Genomic DNA, 19,195 nt, shown 5'->3' with positions numbered 1-19,195 from the left:
CGATTTAAATACACGTTCTATAACATAGGTAAATAAGACTTCTTTTGCAATTTTATTTGCATTATTTTTATTTTCTAGTAATCTCATGATTTCCAAGTTAAAACTTTTTTTTTCTGTTCACTGACTGAAAGTTTATCTTGCAGATATCACTGTCATTTGATTAAATGAGTTATACAATATTTTTTATTTCAATAAAAATTTTCAGGTTTTTTTCTTTACAGTAAATAATGTTGTAATTTGATTATCTCTGATAACTTTATTCCTTGATACATGTTCTTATAGTTTTCAAATATCTTCAAATTTTGTATTATTTTTTGAGAGAAGTATCTCAGAGGATAAATTATGCAAGTTTTTTATTATAAAAGTTTACAGATATAATTTGATGCTAATTAGTAATTACCTTCTAAATGTTCATTTGTGAGTGTGCTCAGTCATGTCCAACTCTTTGTGACCCTATGGACTGTAGCCAGCCAGGATTTTCTGTCCATGGAATTCTCTAGGCAAGAATACTGGAGTGGGTTCTCCTTTCTTCCTCCAGGGGATCTTCCTGACCCAAGGATGAAACCCACATCTCCTGTGTCTCCTGCATTGGCAATTAGAATATTTACTATTATGGGCAAATAAATAAGATGGAGCCAGTCAGACTCTCTAGCCCCATGCTCTCATGCCCTCTCACCCCGTGTTCTGTAAACAATGATTTTGCACAGTTATGTAACAGCTGAGAAGGCCATAGCACCCCACTCCAGTAGTCTTGCCTGGAAAATTCCATGGACGGTGGAGCCTGGTAGGCTGCAGTCCATGAGGTCGCTAAGAGTCGGACATGACTGAGCAACTTCCCTTTCATTTTTCACTTTCACGCACTGGAGAAGGAAATGGCAACCCACTCCAGTATTCTAGCCTGGAGAATCCCATGGATGGGGGAGACTGGTGGGCTTCCACCTGTGGGGTCGCACAGAGTGGGACATGACTGAAGCGACTTAGCAGCATGTAACAGCTGAAATCACTTATAGCACTACACATGTACATGATGAAGTATTCACTTGGTCACAGGCTACTTTGTATGGCATACCTGTATGAACTTCACCATGAAAGCCCTAGCCTCTGCCGCACTAGGGCTCCACTGTGGCAGCATTATGGTTATGTTATGTGAGCTTATGTTTTGGCTATGTTATGACTACATTATGGTGATGTTATGACTGCTGCTACAGCTGCTGTGTCAGCCAGAAGACAGGTTGTGTTATGACTGTCAGGCCAGCCAAGAGAGAATAAATATGTCTGTAATTCCTATGGCTCTTCAAGTATTCTTCCAGCCTCTTAGCTTATGTCTTGCCTACCATGAGTTCAGCAAACAGTGAGAAGAGTGTGAACAGCAAGACAGTTGGCAACACGAACATGATCAGAAATACAACCACTGAGCCAACTTGTTTTTGTTCACTTGCTAAGTTATGTCCAACTCTTTTCAGGCTATGGACTTCAGCATACCAGACTCTGTTGTTCTTCACTATCTCCCTGAATTTGTTCAAATTCATATCCATTCAGTGAGTAATGCCATCCAGAAATCTCATCCTCTATTGCATGCTTCTTCTCTTGCCCTCAATTGTCCCCATTATCAAGGTCTTTTCAAAAGAGTCAACTCTTCCCATCAGGTGGTGAAAGTATCAGCACTTCAGCTTCAGCATCTGTCCTTCCAATGAATACTCAAGGTTGATTTCCTTTAGGATGGACTGGTTTGATCTCCTCCCTGTCCAAGGGACTCTCAAAAGTCTTCTCCAACATCAGAGTCTGAAAGAATCAATTTGTTGGTACTCAGCCATCTTTATGGTCCAACTCTCACATCCACACATGACTGCTGAAAAAAACATAACTTTCACTACATGGATATTTGTCAGCAAGTTGATGTCTCTGCTTTCTAATATGCTGTCTAGGTTTGTCACAGCTTTTCCTCCAAAGTGTGCTGAGGTCCATGGGGCAGCAAAGAGTCCGACATGACTGAATTATACTTCCAGAGAGCAAGCATCTTTTAATTTTATGGTTGCACTCACATCCACAGTGATTTTGGAGACCAAGAAAACATAATATGTCGCTGTCTCCACATTTTCCTCATTCATTTGTCATGAAGTGATGGGACTGGATGCCATGGTCTTAGTTTTAAGAATGTTGAGTTTTAAGCCAACTTTGTTACTCTCCTATTTCACCTTCAGTAAGAGGCTTTTTCGTTCCTCTCTGCTGTCTGCCATTAAAGTGGCATAATCTACATTATCTGAGGTCATTGATATTCTTCTTGCATTCTTGATCCCAGCTTGAACTTCACCCATCCTGGCATTGCACATGATGTTCAGTTCAGTTCAGTCACTTAGTCGTGTCTGACTCTTTGCATTCCATGGACCACAGAACACCAGGCCACCCTGTCCATCACCAACTCCCAGAGTTTACCCAAACTCATGTACATTGAGTCGGTGATGCCATCCAACCATCTCATCCTCTGTCCTCACCTTCTCCTCTTGCCTTCAATCTTTCCCAGCATCAGGGTCTTTTCAAATAAGTCAGTTCTTCTCATCAGGTGGCCACAGTATTGGAGTTTCAGCTTCAGTATCAGTCTATCCAATGAATATTCCAGACTAATTTCATTTAGGATGGACTGTTTGGATCTCCTTGCTGTCCAAGAGACTCTCAAGAGTCTTCTCCAACACCACAGTTCAAAAGCATCAATTCTTCGGCGTTCAACTTTCTTTATAGTCCAACTCTCACATCCATACATGACTACTGGATAAACCAAAGCCTTGACTAGACGGACCATTGTTGATAAAGTAATATCTCTGCTTTTTAATATGGTGTCTAGATTGGTCATGACTTTTCTTCCAAGGAACAAGTTTCTTTCAATTTCATGGCTGCAGTCACCATCTGCAGTGATTTTGGAGCCGCCCCCCCAAAATAAAGTCAGCCACTGTTTCCACTGTCTCTCCATCTATTTGCCATGAAGTGGGACCAGATGCCATTGAAAGGTTGTTGCTGAACCAGGCAAAGACACTGGGATTCTTGGCCTCCGGAGGAGAAGAATTCAATCCTGGGCCAGAGACGAGGCTTGATATCTCAGAGCTTTTGTGTAATGAAGTTTTATTAAAGTATAAAAGAGATAGAGAAGGTTTCTGACATAGGCATCAGAAAGGGGCAGAAATAATACCCCCATGTCAGTGTTAGCAATGGAATTATATACTAATTAGTTATTACAGTGAATCAAAAGAATGTCTGGAGGTTGTAAAGACCTCACTGGACCTACTCCCATAATTTACATTTTAAGATAACAGGATTAACCAGAAGTTTTTTTTTTTTTTTCCAGAGACTATCTTCAAGCAGGATACATTGTTATATAATCATAAGGAATGTAGAGGGAAAAAAAGTTTGTCCTTTCTTCCTCCTTGAGAATTCCATACCCCTCTCTCCTTGGGGACCCCTAGACTTCTTATCAACCTGCCTAGGAAATGAATCTCTCATTCTCCCTTTTTCTTTTAGGAGAATTATGTTGCCAAGGGAAAGGGGCATTGTTTTCATTCCATAACTACTTCCTGCTGTTTAAGGGCATAGTCCCTAATTTGTTAAAGCAGCATATTCTCCTAACCTTTATATTGAGGGTCTCTGATCCAGGGGCCCCAGGTGATAGTTGGAGGAGGCTGTGGCACTTATAGGAGCTCGGGCAATCATTTGTAACTTAAAAGCCTTCATGCGACTAGAAACAAATCTAGTTACACAGTCACAGATTCAGAGAGCGAACAGTAAAAATAGAACAATCAGAATTATTGGAAAAAGATAGTTTTCCAGCATGGGGAACTAGTTAACATCTCCCAAAGTGAGGCAATTGAGGCTTCAGGAATATTCATAGCCCCAATCATCTTGGTTATGTGTTTAGTAATATGAGTAACATTCGTGTTCATATCAGGTATCTAAGTACAGCATTGGGTATGAATAATGGCACAAATTCCTCCTTGTGCAGCTGTCAGAATATCTAAAGCTAATCTGTTTTTTAAAACCACCTTTCTAATTTGTGCTTGTTCAGTATTAAGAGCTAAAATAACTTTTTGAGAATCTTTTAATGCCTGTTGAGTGAAAGAAGTCAAAATATCCACTCATAGCATAACATCTGTAGCTACCAACGAGGGAACAAACACTGCAGCCAAATAACCATTACCAATGAAATACAGACCTTGCCCACCGAGTTTTAAGGTGGGGAAAATTAGCAGGCTTTTCTGGAAGCTCTGAAACTATAAAACCATGTGTAAAGGCTAGACCTAGGGTTCATCTCCCTACCCAACCAGGGGGAAGCCATGCCCATAGGTAAGAGCCACATATCCAATATGTCCCACTTGGAGCAAGCCAGCATGACTGAGATATCCAGTCCCATTCACTGTCTGGCCAGACAAAGGGAGGACCTGAATTGGGGTTGGAAAACACGGGAATGATTACATTGCGTATTGAGGCAAAATTCCCAAGTGTTTCCAATCACTATAATTAAGTTGTTGACTAACATCTTGGATGGCTCTATTTGTTCCCAGCATACAGGGGCAGTAGATATTGGACCTCCTTTTTCAGGAGTTAACCATATAACCTCATCCTATATTTGATAAACGTCAGGTTAAAAAAAAAAAAAAAAAAAAGATCTAGACCTGTTTGCCTCATGTGTAGCAAAATAGTCATTGAACCGAGACAATGTATAATCAAAATTAAAAGTCACATTATGTCCATAGTTAAAGTACTACGTGTTGCACCAGTCCATTTTAAGGTTATTAAATGTCATCAGATGAAGAAGAGGAATTACATATGATTGTTGTTGAAGGTATTTGCAGACTTGGAGAAAGTCTTTTCCTTGAAGTGGAGATGTCCACCATGGGAAGACTTCCACTGATGAAGAGGGGAGAGCTCCGCAGACCCAGCAGTTAGACTGATTGTGAAATGTTGCATAGGAGTGAGCCCAGAACAAGAAGGCATTGTCATGAGGATCAAATGGCAGAATCAGGATTTTTGGAATCAGCAGAAGTAGGCTCACATAGATTATCAGACCCATCTGAAAAGTACAAAGTCAGAGCATAGAAAGTAAAGACATAAAATGATGTAACAGTTCTGGTCAGGGTGCCATCTCTTAACTCAAGTATGATGTACCCACAAATCAATTCCTGGCACTTTGACAGCTGTGGGAGAAGAAAGAATAACCTGGTAAGGGATGGCCCCCAGATCCCAATGTTTTCATGAGGACGTCAGTTTCTTGCTCAAATAGAGACTTGCTTGACTCAGAGGCTGGATCAGTAGTCATCTCCTGAAGTTCTGTTAATGTCTGTTGAAAAGCTGAGAGCTGAGTTACATAATTAGTTAATTCCAAGCCTTCAGGGTCTATAGCAATGTCCGTGAGTAAGAAAGGCCTTCCATAAATACATTCAAAGGGGGACAGTCCCTCCTTTTTGGGGGCAGTTCGAGCCTTCATTAAAGCTATGGGTAGGACTTTAATCCAATTGTCCTGCATCTCTTGAGTTAATTTGTGCAGATGTCTTGATAATGTCATTAGCATTTTCAACCTTTCCTGAGGATTGGGGTCTCCAGGAACCGTGTAAATGACATTCTATTCCTAGAACTTTAGTTAGATACCCCGGAGTTACAGCAGTTTTAAAGGCGGAGCCATTGTCAATCTGAAGCCTCCGTGTCAGTCCAAACCTGGGGGTAATTTTATGGATTAAAATCTTTATAACCTCCTTAGCCTGTTCACTATGACAGGGAAAAGCCTCAATCCACCCAATGAAAGTATGCACCCAAACTTGTAAGCAAGAATACCCATTAACTTTTGGCATATGTATAAGATCAATTTCCCAGTCCTATCCAGGATATTTTTCACTTCGTTGCAATTCAGATTTTGCTAGCTTTTCAGTCTTTGGGTTATTTTTCTGACAAGCCTCACACCTTTTGATACTGTTCTTTAAAGTTTTCAGTACATTTTTACCTTCAAACAAATGAGAAGCCATCTGGTAAGTACTCTGCACCCAAATGAAACCTCTTGTGTAAACCCTTAAGAATTTTCCATTGAGCAATTTCAGGAATTATTAATTGTCCATTCTCAGACTTTAACCATCCTTTACCAGTAATCTTTGCTCCTCTTTTCTCATATCTTTTTTATTCTTCATCAGTCTATTATGATTTTTCCTGTTCCAAAGGATCTGTCCAGATCAAAGGCATCTATAGTGAAGGGGTTTCATAAAGTGCTGCGTTTCTGGCTTGACAGTCAGCCTTTGTGTCTTTTGAAATGCATAACAGCTACCTCTTTAGGACAATATATAGAAGTTAAAAGTCTCTCGGTATCTCTGAAATGTTTAATGGGTTCTCCTGTTTTTGTTTTAAACTGTCTTTCTTTCCATATTGTAGCATGAGCATGTAAAGACAAATAAGCATACTTTGAATCAGTATAGATATTTATTCGCTGCCATTTACTTAACTCGGGCCAGAGCCACAAACTCTGCTAACTGAGCTCTGGTCCCCTAGGGGATAGATTTTGCTTCTAAAACCTGTTCAGCAGTCACTGCTGCGTAACCTGCTGTACACTATCCATCCTGAACAAAAGAACTGCATCAGTAAATATTTCCACGTCAGGATTGTCTAATGGGGTATTCATTAAATCTTCCTGAGCTGCATAGTTTAAAATTAGGAATTGGGAACAATCGTGATCAGGTGTTTCATTTTCTTTCTCAGGAAGGAAAGTGGTAGGATTTAAATTTCCACAAACTTTAAGGTTATTACTGGTCCTTCTAACAACAATGACTGATATTTAAGAAGCTTACTGTCTGTCATCCAAATATTAACCACTCACATCATGAGAAGTCAATACAGAAAGGTTTCATCCATTAATTATTTTTAAAGCTTCATGTGCTAATAAAGCCACTGCCCTAATTACTCTTAGGCACTGGGACCACTCATGTGAAATTACATCCAATTTTCTGTTTAAATAAGCAATAGTTTGCTGGTGAGGGCCTCAGGGTTGTGTCAAAACTCCCAAGGCCACAACTTTTCTTTCAGTGACAAAGAAATTAAATTCTAACCCTGTGGGCAAGCTCAGAGTGGGAGCTTGCAGGAGGGCAGTCTGAAGAACCTTAAAAGCCTTTTGTGTACCTGGAAACCAAAAACCAGTTTGTCAGTTTGGGCCTGCTAAGTTTCAGCTACAAATTTATATGAAAGCTGGGCAAGTTCCCCATAACCCAGAATCCAAATGCTACAGTACCCTGTGACTTCCAAAAATCTTCTCATTTGACTTAAATCTATAGGTAAGGGATGATTTAGTATAGGTTTAATTCTCTCAGGGCCTATGGCCTTTGTCCCTTCTGGCATGATTAGGCCCAGATAGCTAACAGATTGTTGACAAAGCTGAACCTTTTCTCTTGATGCTTTGTAACCACGGCCTGCCAGAAAGTTTAAGAAATCTTCTGAGGCTCATGAACAAGTTTCTTCTGTCTCAGCACAGAGCAAAATATCTACATATTGCAACACCACTGCATCAGAGCTATTAAGAGTTTTGTAGATCTCGTGACAAACTTTGTCCAAATAAGTGAGGACTGTCACAAAATCCCTGGGGCAAAACTGTCCAGATTAACTGAGAAACTGGCTGAGTGGGGTCCTCAAAGGCAAATAGAAATTGACTTTCCTCCACCAAAGGCATTGAATAGAAAGCATTCTTCAAATCAAATATTTGGCTTGTTCAGGAAGTTCAGACAGTAGAGTATAATGGTTAAGCACACCACGGGGTGTAAAGGAACTACAGCCTCAATTATTATTTGTAAATCTTGAACTAGTCTCCATTTACCATTTGGTTTCTTTATACCCAAAATGGGAGCGTTGCATGGAGTGTTAAAGGAAATTAATAGTCCCTCCTCCTTTAAATTTTCGATGATTGGTTTTAACCCTTCTTTAACCTCAGGTTTCAGTGGATACTGCTTCTTATGTGGAAATAAGTGTGGGTCTTTGAGCTTGACAACTACAGGAATATCATTTTGTGCTCAACCCACAGATTTTCCATCAGCCCATACTCAAGGATTTACATTCAGTTAAAGGGAGAGAAACGGAAGGCTCCACATTCATGAAAACAGAGGCATGGACTTTGTTCCGTATCAGTTCAGTTCAGTTGCTTAGTCGTGTCTGACTTTTGGAGACCTCATGAATCGGAGCACGCCACGCCTCCCTGTCCATCACCAACTCCCAGAGTTCACTCAGACTCATGTCCATTGAGTCAGTGATGCCATCCAGCAATCTCATCCTCTGTAGTCCCCTTCTCCTCCTGCCCCCAATACCTCCCAGCATCAGGGTCTTTTCCAATGAGCCAACACTTCGTATGAGGTGGCCAAAGTATTGGAGTTTCAGCTTCAGCATCAGTCCATCCAATGAACTCCCATGACTGATCTGCTTTAGGATGGAGTGGTTGAGTCTCCTTGCAGTCCAAGGGATTTTCAAGAGTCTTCTCCAACACCACAGTTCTAAAGCATCAATTCTTCAGCGCTCAGCTTTCTTCACAGTCCAACTCTCACATCCGTTCTTGACTACTGGAAAAACCATAGCCTTGACTAGATGGACCTTTGTTGGCAAAGTAATGTCTATGCTTTTCAATATGTTATCTAGGTTGGTCAAAACTTTTCTTCCAAGGAGTAAGTGTCTTTTAATTTCATGGCTGCAGTCACCATCTGCAGTGATTTTGGAGCCCCCCAAAATAAAGTCTGACACTGTTTCCACTGTTTCCCCATCTATTTCCCATGAAGTGATGGGACCAGATGCCATGATGTTCGTTTTCTATTGTTGAGCTTTAAGCTATCTTTTTCACTCTCCTCTTTCACTTTCATCAAGAAGCTTTTTAGTTCTTCTTCACTTTCTGCCATAAGGGTGGTGTCATCTGCATATCTGAGGTATTGATATTTCTTCTGGCAATCTTGATTCCAGCTTGTGCTTCTTCCAGCCCAGAGTTTGTCATGATGTACTCTACATATAAGTTAAATGAGCAGGGTGACAATATACAGCCTTGACATACTCCTTTTCCTATTTGGAACCAGTCTGTTGTTCCATGTCCAGTTCTAGCTGTTGCTTCCTGACCTGCATATAGGTTTCTCAAAAGGCAGGTCAGGTGGTCTGATATTCTCATCTCTTTCAGAATTTTCCACAGTTTATTGTGTTCAGTGTATCCCTCCACAAGAGGTGTGAGGGAGATTCTGGCACGATCAGAAACTTCTGTGAAAATACCACTGAATCCCTGTCACAATTGACAGAAACACTGAAGGAATACGTTTTGGCTGGTCCAGACAGTCCCATTATGGAAGCAGATCAGGAAGAAACTAGGCCAGGGGCTTCAGTATGCATAGAGTAAGTTGCCCCAGTATCTAAAAAGAAATAGACGGATTGCCCCCCCCCCCCCCAGTTATTAATACCTGAGTTTCCTCAGGTGTAATTAGGACGGGAGCTTGTGTGGGGGACAGCTTAGATGCCTGAGTGCAATCTTGCTTGAGATGACCCTCCTTTCCACAGTAATAGCAAGCCCATCCCTTTTCACCTGGGTCCTTCTGGGCATTTTTCTCAGGCTGTTGAAGAATGGTTTTCATAGCCATTGGGAAGGCTTCTGCCTGTTCCTTATACTTTTTCTGCCTTTCTTTCTTTTTTTTAAAATTTCCTACCATAATAGAGTGTCTGAACCAGTTGTACCAAATTATCTAAAGACTGATTTGGGCCATAGGCCCATTTTAATAGCTTACTGCTGATATCTGGAGCCGACTGAATGAGAAATCTATCTTTTAAGGTCACTTTTCCCTCTTCACTTTCAGGATCAATCTCAGTGAATCTGTGAAAGGCTTCTCTCAGTCTATCTAGGAATTTACCAGGAGCTTCCTTCTCCTCCTGTTCTGTGTCTGCCAATTTGCATTCATTTAAAGGCTTAGCACTTGCCTCCCTGAGTCCTTCAGGAATACATCTTACAAAATGACTCTGATCCCATCTTCCTTCAGCTCTGTTGTAGTCCCAGTCTGGTTCTGTAGTTGGGACCACCTGATTTTCAGTGGGGAGGGCAGTTATCTCATCCTCCCTCTTCCCTACTGATCTATTACCAAAACATTTATCTCCATAAGCAACCACTTTTCTCAAAACTTGACTTTTTGAGTTGGGAGTCAGCCTTTGTCCCAAGACATAGGTCACATCCTTCCAAGTAAAGTCATAAAGCCGAGTAACACCTATAAAAGCTCTAATATATTTTTTCTGGGTTCTCTAAATAATCTCACAGATCCTCCTTGATTTTTTTTTTAATTTCTTCATAAGAAAAAGGATTATTAACTCTCATAGACTGATTATTTGTCCCAGTGAGTACTTCATGAAGAGACAACAGCTTGTGTGGCTGTTCCTCAATATCTCTGGCTGCTCTGTGCATATGATCCCCAGATTGGAGAAACCTGTTTTCCTTTATCACTTTGTTTTCTATCCTCCATATCATCTAGCAAGGTAGGAGGACAGGAGGGAGCTAAAGGAGTCACACTGAAATCTATACCCATAGGACATAAGTCTGGCATATATCACAGAGAGAAAAGGGGCAACACATAGTCTACTTCCACCCATTTTCCTTGTGTTTTACAGAACCAGTCTAATTGTAAAATAATATTATACTTAAGAGCCTCTCCAACTGGCCGCCATTCACCATCCTCTAATGGATACCGTGGCCATGCAGTATCACATAGGAAGACCAGGTGTGTCTTCTTTAATCCCTGGGGATCAAATCTATCCCAGTTTTTCAGGATACAGTTTTCTCCCTTTGTAAGAGAGAGAAAAAAAGCGACCAGCACCCTCTTTCCACTGCAGCCATCCCTCCTTGCTCTAGATGGGGGTGTAGACAGAATTTACACCAAAGCTTTTCTTTCCTGGTCAGACTTATTCTGTCCTTTACCGACACAGGTGACATACTCGTCCCTCCCCATTCTACCACCGAGATGGGTGGGGATGCACCATGGGTAGACCTGATGGCATTCCTGACTGATGTCCAGCTCCTCACCTCTGATGCCACCCGGGGTGCAATCAAAGTAACCTTCCAGAATGCCTCCCAGGCTAAACTTCTGGGGTAAAGATTTCTCACCTGAGTGCCTGTGCACGACCCTGAGTATATTCTTGACTACAATAAGACCAATATGAACATAAAACTGAGATGTTCCTTCCAAGCATCACCACACCAGTATAAGAGCCTCCTCTGTTCCACTAAGAGCCAGTGTTACCAAAGGGGGAAAAAATGATTGTAGTTCCAATCTGAGTAACCTTTAACCTCAGAGATGCTCTTGGAGCTAGAGCTCCATCTGGCTTCTGAACTTTTGATTCCTAGTGAGGCTAGTCACTTTCTGACTACCAATTTAAATTTGGGACCTAAGTAACAGTACACAGTAACAGCATAGATCGCAAGTCCCTTGAAAGTCTATGATCCAAAAGATTAAGTTAGTACTTCTAATTTCCAAGGAGTTATGAAATGGTAAAAGAGACTAAAAAGTTTGACCGAGAAAAGAGAGTTCTCTCCACACACTTTGCCCATTTCTGATCGGTCCTCCAAAGGAGACATTGGATGCATTGGCAGGTCGGTATAAACCCCCAGCAAGCTTCTGCCATAAGCCGTATGAGGTCACCACAGAACCACAGAGCAGGGCTCCTCACTTGCTTCGCACAGAGCATTTGATTCATTCACACAAGCACCACTTAGAGTTAGTAAAGTACAGCAGAAAACGTGTTCGCTAGGAGAACAAAGAACTAGAGCTTCAAGCATCCTTACCTTGTCCTAAAGAATACCGCATGAACCGCCAAGATGAAAAGTTGTTGCTGAGCCATGCAAAGATGCCAGGATTCTTGGCCTCCAGAGGAGAAAAATTTAATCTGGGGCCAGAGACAAGGCTGATCGCTCAGAACTTTTGTGTAATGAAGTTTTATTAGAGTATAAAGGAGATAGAGAAAGCTTCTGACATAAGCATCAGAAGGGGGTAGAAAGAGTACTCCCTTGCTAGTATACCCCCTTGCTAGTGTTAGCAATAGAATTACATACTTTTTAATTAGTTATTAAGGCAAATCAAAATAATGTCTGGAGGTTGTAAAGACCTCACTAGACCTACTCCCATAATTTACATTTTAAGATAACAGGATTAGCCAGAAGGATTTTTCCAGAGACTGTCCTCAAGCAGGATACAGTATTGTTATGTAATCCTAAGGAATGTAGAGGGAAAAAAAAGGTTTGTCCTTTTTTCCTCCTTGGTAATTCCAGACCCCTCTCTTCTTGGGAACCCCTAGACTTCTTATCAACTTACCTAGGATATGACTCTCTCCCCATGATCTTTGTTTTATGAATGTTGAGTTTTAAGCCAACTTTTTCACTCTCCTCTTTCACTTTCATCAAAAGGCTCTTTAGTTCTTTGCCTTAAATGTGATATCATTTATGGCAGAAATGCCATAAATGTGATATCATTTGCATCTCTTCATATTGATACTTCTCCTGGCAATCTTCATTCGAGCTTGTGCTTCATCCAGCCCAGCACTTCTCATGATATACTCTGTATATAAGTTAAATAAGCAGGATGACAATATATGCCTTGATGTACTCCTGTCCCATTTTGAACCAGTATATTGCTCCATGTCTGGTTCTAATTTTTTGGTTTCTTAACTAGCATACAGATTGTGCAGGAGGTAGATAAGATGGTCTGGTAAAATTGCCATTCGTTGGGACATAGAAAAAACAAGAGAATTCCAGAAAAGTATCTCTTCTGCTTCATTGACTATGCTACAGCCTTTAACTGTGTGGATCACAACAAACTGGAAAATACTTAAAGAGATGGGAATACCAGACCACATTACCTGTCTCCTGAGAAACCTGTATGCAGATCAAGAAGCAACAGTTAGAACCAGACATGAAACAACTGACTGGTTCCAACTGGGAAAGGAGTATGTCAAGGCTGTTTATTGTAATTTTGCTTATTTAAATTTTAGCAGAGTATTTCATGCATATTGCCGAGCTGGATGAAACAGTAGCCTAAATCAAGATTGCAGAGAAAAATATCAATAACCTGAGATATGCCAGTGGCACCACCTTAATGGAAGTAAGCCAAGAAGAACTAAAGAGCTTCTTAATAAAGGTGAAAGAAGAGAGTGAAAAAGCTGGCTTAAAACTCAACATTCAAAAAAACTGAGCACATGACATCCAGTCCCATCACTTCTTGGCAAATAGATGGGGAAAAAATGGAAACAGTGACTGACTTTATTTTCTTGGGTGCCAAAATCACTGAAGATGGTAACCGCAGCCATTTAATTTAAAGACAGTTGTTCCTTGGAAGCATATCTATCACAAACATAGAAAATACATTAAAAAGCAGAAACAGTACTTTGCTAACAAAGATCCATATCATCAAAGCAATGCTTTTTCCGGTAGTCATGTAAGGATGTGATAGTTGAACCGTAAAGAAGACTGAGTGTCAAAGAACTGATTTTTTTTAATAAATTAATTTAATTTAGTTGGGGGATAATTACTTTACAATATTGAGGTGGTTTTTGCCATACATCAACATGAATGCTTTTGAATTGTGATGTTGGAGAAGACTCTTGAGAGTCCCTTGGACTGCAGAGAGATAAAACCAGTCATTCCTAAAGGAAATCAAGCCTGAATATTAATTGGAAGGACTTGTGCTAAAGATGAAAATCCAATAGTTTGGCCAAATTTGTGAAGAGCCAACTCATTAAAAAAAGACCCTGATGCTAGGAAAGATAGACAGCAAGAAGAGAAGGGAATGACAGAGGACAAAATAGTTGCATGGCATCACCTAACTCAATGGACATGAGTTTGAGCAAGCTCCAAGAGACAGTGAATGTCAACTGCAAGTTGGCACTCACCAAGAGCATTGCCAATGGTGAAACAACAAAGGCATTTGTCATCTGCCTCTATGGTATTGAACCCAACGCTGCTATAGCTGTTGACCTTCAACAACCTCTGAGGAAGTTCAAGGTGGAGTGAGGCACTCTGTGCTCCAGGGAATCTGGTGGGACAGGGCTTTGAAAGTGAAGTTGCTCAGTCATGTCTGACTCTTTGCAACCCCATGGACTGTAGCCTATCAGGCTCCTCAGTCCATGGGATTTTCCAGGCGAGAATGCAGGAGTGGATTGTCATTTCCTTCTCCAGGGGATCTTCCCGACCCAGGAATCAAACCCGGGTCTCCCACATTGCAGGCAGACACTTTACCATCTGAGCCACCAGGAAGATCGGGTCGGGACAGGGCTTTAGTTGGATGTTTTTAGGAATAGATTTTATGTTGGATGTTTTTAGGAATAGATTTTGTGATCTCAATTCTTGCATCTCCTTATATCTAGAGAGGCACTAAATACCTCCATGGTGACATCATATCCTCCTGACTAACACAAAAAATTTGTAAAATGAATACTTCATGGTATTGAACTCCTACTTCACCCAAACATTATATATTGACCTTCCCCCAATACTGCTTTGGAGCAGTATGTCTGTGTTATCTGAGATGCTGCCTTCCAGGCTACAGGACTCGTTTTGCCCCAAATAAAACTTAACTCTTATGTTGTACATATTTTTAGACGACATTTAGTTCAGTTCAGTTCAGTCACTCAGTCATGTCTGACTCTTGACGACCTCATGAATTGCAGCACGCCAGGCCTCCATGTCCATCACTAACTCCTGGAGTTCACACAAACTCATGTCCATAAAGAAGGTGATGCCATCCAGTCATCTCATCCTCTGTCATTCCCTTCTCCTCCTGCCCCCAATCCCTCCCAGTAACAGAGTATTTTTCAATGAGTCAACTCTTTGCATGAGGTGGCAAAAGTATTGGAGTTTCAGCCTCAGCAATCATTCCTTCTAATGAACACCCAGGACTGGTCTGCTTTAGGATGAACTGGTTGGATCTCCTTGAAACCTAAGGGATTTGCACGAGTCTTCTCCAGCACCACAGTTCAATAGCATCAACTCTTTGCTGCTCAGCTTTCTTCACAGTCCAACCCCCACATCCATATGTGACCATTGGAAAAACCATAGCCTTGACTAGATGGACCTTTGTTGGCAAAGTAGCACCTCTCCTTTTTAATATGCTATCTAGGTTGGTCATAAGGGTCTTTTAATTTCATGGCTGCAATCACCATCTGTAGTGATTTTGGAGCCCCCCAAAAAAAAGTTTGACACTGTTTCCACTATTTCTCTATGTATTGCTCATGAAGTGATAGGACCAGATGCCATGATCTTCATTTTATGAATTTTGAGATTTAAGCCAACTTTTTCACTCTCCTCTTTCACTTTCATCAAGAGGACTTTTAGTTCCTTTCACTTTCTGCCATAAGTGTGACGTCATCTGCATATCTGAAGTTCTTGATATTTCTCCTGTCAATCTTGATTCCAGCCTGTGCTTCCTCCAGTGTAGCGTTTGTCATGATGTAGTCTGTATATAAATTAAATAAGCAGGGTGACAATATACAGCCTTGACATATTCCTTTTCCTATTTAGAACCAGTCTGTTGTTCCATGTCCAGTTCTAACTGTTGCTTCCTGACCTGCATATAGGTTTCTCAAGAGGCAGGTCAGGTGGTCTGGTATTCCCATGTCTTTCAGAATTTTCCAGAGTCTATTGTGATCCACAAAGTCAAAGGCTTTGACATAAGCAGAAATAGAGGTTTTCTTTTTTTAACTCTCTTGCTATTTTTATGATCCAGGGGATGTTGGCAATTTGATCTCTGGTTCCTCTGCCTTTTCTAAAACCAGCTTGAACATCAGGAAGCTCATGGTTCATGTATTGCTGAAGCCTGGCTTGGAGAAATTTGAGCATTACTTTACTAGTGTGTGAGATGAGTGTAATTGTGCAGTAGTTTGAGTATTCTTTGGCATTGCCTTTCTTTGAGATTGAAATGAAAACTGACCTTTTCCAGTCCTGTGACTGGCTCAAATTTCCATATTTGCTGGCATATTGAGTGCAGCACATTCACAGCATCATCTTATAGGATTTTAAATAGCTCAACTGGAATTCCATCATCTCCACTATCTTTGTTTATAGTAATGCTTTCTAAGACCCACTTGACTTCACATTCTAGGATGTCTGGCTCTAGGTAAGTGATCACACCATCGTGATTATCTTGGTAGTAAAGATCTTTGTACAGTTCTCTGCATTCTTGCCACATCTTAATATCTTCTGCTTCTGTTAGGTCCATATCATTTTTCTCCTTTACCGAGCTCATCTTTGCATGAAATGTTCCCTTTGTAGCTCTAAATTTCTTGAAGAGATCTCTAGTCTTTCCCATTGTGTTGTTTTCACTATTTCTTTGCATTGATTTCTGAGGAAGTCTTTCTTTTCTCTTCTTGCTCTTCTTTGGAACTCTGCATTCAGATGCCTATATCTTTCTTTTTCTCCTTTGCTTTTCACTTCTCTTCTTTTCACAACAATTTGTAAGGCCTTCTCAGACAGCCATTTTGCTTTTTTGCATTTCTTTTCCATGGGGATGGTCTTGATCCCTGTCTCCTGCACAATGTCACAAACCTCAGTCCACAGTTCATCAGGTACTCTATCTATCATATCTAGTCCCTTAAATCTATTTCTCACTTCCACTGTATAATCGTAAGGGATTTGATTTAGGTCATACTTGAATGCTCTAGCGGTTTTCCCTACTTTCTTCAATTTCAGTCTGAATTTGGCAATAAGGTGTTCATGATCTGAGCCACAGTCAGCTCAGTCTTGTTTTTTCTGACCGTATAAAGCTTTTCCATCTTTGGCTGCAAATAATATAATCAATCTGACTTCGGTTTTGACCATCTGGTGATGTCCACAGGTAGAGTCTTCTCTTGTGTTGTTGAAAGAGAGTGTTTGCTATGACTAGTGCATTCTATTGGCAAAACTATATTAGCCTTTTCCCTGCTTCATTCTGTATTCCAAGGCCAAATTTTCCTGTTTCTCCAGGTGTTTCTTGACTTCCTACTTTTGCATTCCAGTCCCCTATAATGGAAATAACATCTTTTTTTGGGTGTTAGTTCTAAAAGGTCTTGTAGGTCTTCATAGAACCATTCAACTTCAGCTTCTTCAGTGTTACTAGTTGGGGCATAGGCTTGGATCACCATGATATTGAATGGTTTGCCTTGGAAATGAACAGAGATCATTCTGTCATTTAGAGATTGCATACAAGTACTGCATTTCGGACTCTTTTGTTGACCATGATGGCTACTCCATTTCTTTTAAGGGATTTTTGCCCACAGTAGTAGATATAATGGTCCTCTGAGAGAAATTCACCCATTCCAGTCCATTTTAGTTTGCTGATTCCTGGAATGTCGACATTCACTCTTGCCATCTCCTGTTTGACTTCTCCAAATTTGCCTTGATTCAAAGACCTAACATTCTACGTTCCTATGCAATATTGCTCTTTATAGCATTAGACCTTGCTTCTATCACCAGTCACATCTACAACTGGGTATTGTTTTTGCTTTGGCTCCATCCCTTCATTCTTTCTGGAGTGATTTCTCCACTGATCTACTGTAGCATATTGGGCACCTACCGACCTAGGGAGTTCTTCTTTTAGTATCCTATCATTTTGCTTATCATACTGTTCACGGGGTTCTCAAGGTAGGAATACTGAAGTGATTTGCCATTCCCTTCTCCAGTGGACCACAATCTATCAGACTTCTCCAGCATGACCCGTCTGTCTTGGGTGGCCCCACACAGCATGGTTTAGTTTCATTGAGTTAGACAATGCTCTGGCATGTTTGATCAGATTGGCTAGTTTTTTGTGATTATGGTTTCAGTGTTTCTGCCCTCTGATGCCCTCTTACAATATGTACTGTCTTACTTGGCTATCTCTTACCTTGGATGTGTGGTATCTCTTCACACCTGCTCCAGCAAAGCACAGCCACTTCTCCTTACATTGGAAGAGGTTGCCCCTCCTGACCTTGGACATGGAGTAGCTCCTCTCAGCACTCCTGTGCCTCCACAGCCGTCGCTCCTTGGACATGGGGTAGCTCCTCTTGGCCGCACTTCTGTGTGGTCCATCACAGACATTATGACAGCCAAAGAAGTGACCCAGAGTAGACTTCCTTCCTTTGACTGGACTCCACGAGGAACCAGAACTTTGTATCAGAAGCATCCCCTTGTGCCTATCTGCATCCTTGGGAAGTGCAGATGAATTTTGGTAAGTCTCTCCTAGTTCTCAAATATCCCATATTTGTTGAGATTCTGAGTTTTATTTGGTGGTGGAGTAAGTTACTTACCCCTTCCAGAAGACAGATACTGGGGAAGGGCTGAGTGAAACATCCAGGGCATACACACTCATGGTCTAGACACTGAGTGGGGCTCTGTTGAAAGATATTGAGAAATTCCCACCAGGAAAAATATACTGGGTGGGGAGCAGGCTGAAAGATGTCAGGGGAATTATCTACCCAGTGGAAAGATACAGGTAGGGGAGCTCGATTGGGGAAAAAACAAAAACGAGGAATACTCAGGGCTTGGCTGAATGATGCCAATGTTACATGGTCTGAATGATCCTGTCTGAGTGGTTAAGTAAGAGGCTGATTTGACACTTTACCTCAGTCTTACAGCTGCTATAGACTTTGTCAGGATAAAAGTGAGGAAAATAGTTTGAGAAAAAGATGGCAGAGGAGTAAGTGGACGTAGAGTACATCTCTCTCCATTTATATACCATGAATACACCTTAGACACAGAAGTGCCTGCAGAACACCAGCTAAGAGTGGACAGGAGTACCTGACCAGCTGAAAGGAGTATATAGGCCCACACAAAACTCGGTAGGACAAAGGAAGTTGGGTGATAAACAGGTGTGTTAGTAGGACTGGACCTGCCCTTGATGGATGGGGGAACTCAAGCAGAGGTCCCATCCCCATATTGGGACAATTGTCTGAGTCAGAGGAGAAACATTTAAGGCTAAGAGTGAAACAGGTGATCTGTGGCAGCCTAAATAGAATGAAAATCAGACAGTCCTTGCCACAGCCATATATAACCTGGACAGGGACACAGGTCCCCTAGAATGTGCAGTGACTGGAAGCTGGAGTTTAGGAATTATGGAGCAATCCAAGGGCGAGGACTGCTGATGACCACAGACAGACAGATCAAGGGGTGTGTGAGGGAGGATACTGTGGTGGTAAAAGCCTGTGGAGGGAATCCAGGCAGCCATGGAAGCAAGACAATACTGCT

The sequence above is a fragment of the Capra hircus genome, chromosome 12, assembly GCF_001704415.2.
Source record: "Capra hircus breed San Clemente chromosome 12, ASM170441v1, whole genome shotgun sequence".
Classification (NCBI taxonomy): Eukaryota; Metazoa; Chordata; class Mammalia; order Artiodactyla; family Bovidae; genus Capra; species Capra hircus.
This window is presented reverse-complemented; position numbering follows the sequence as displayed.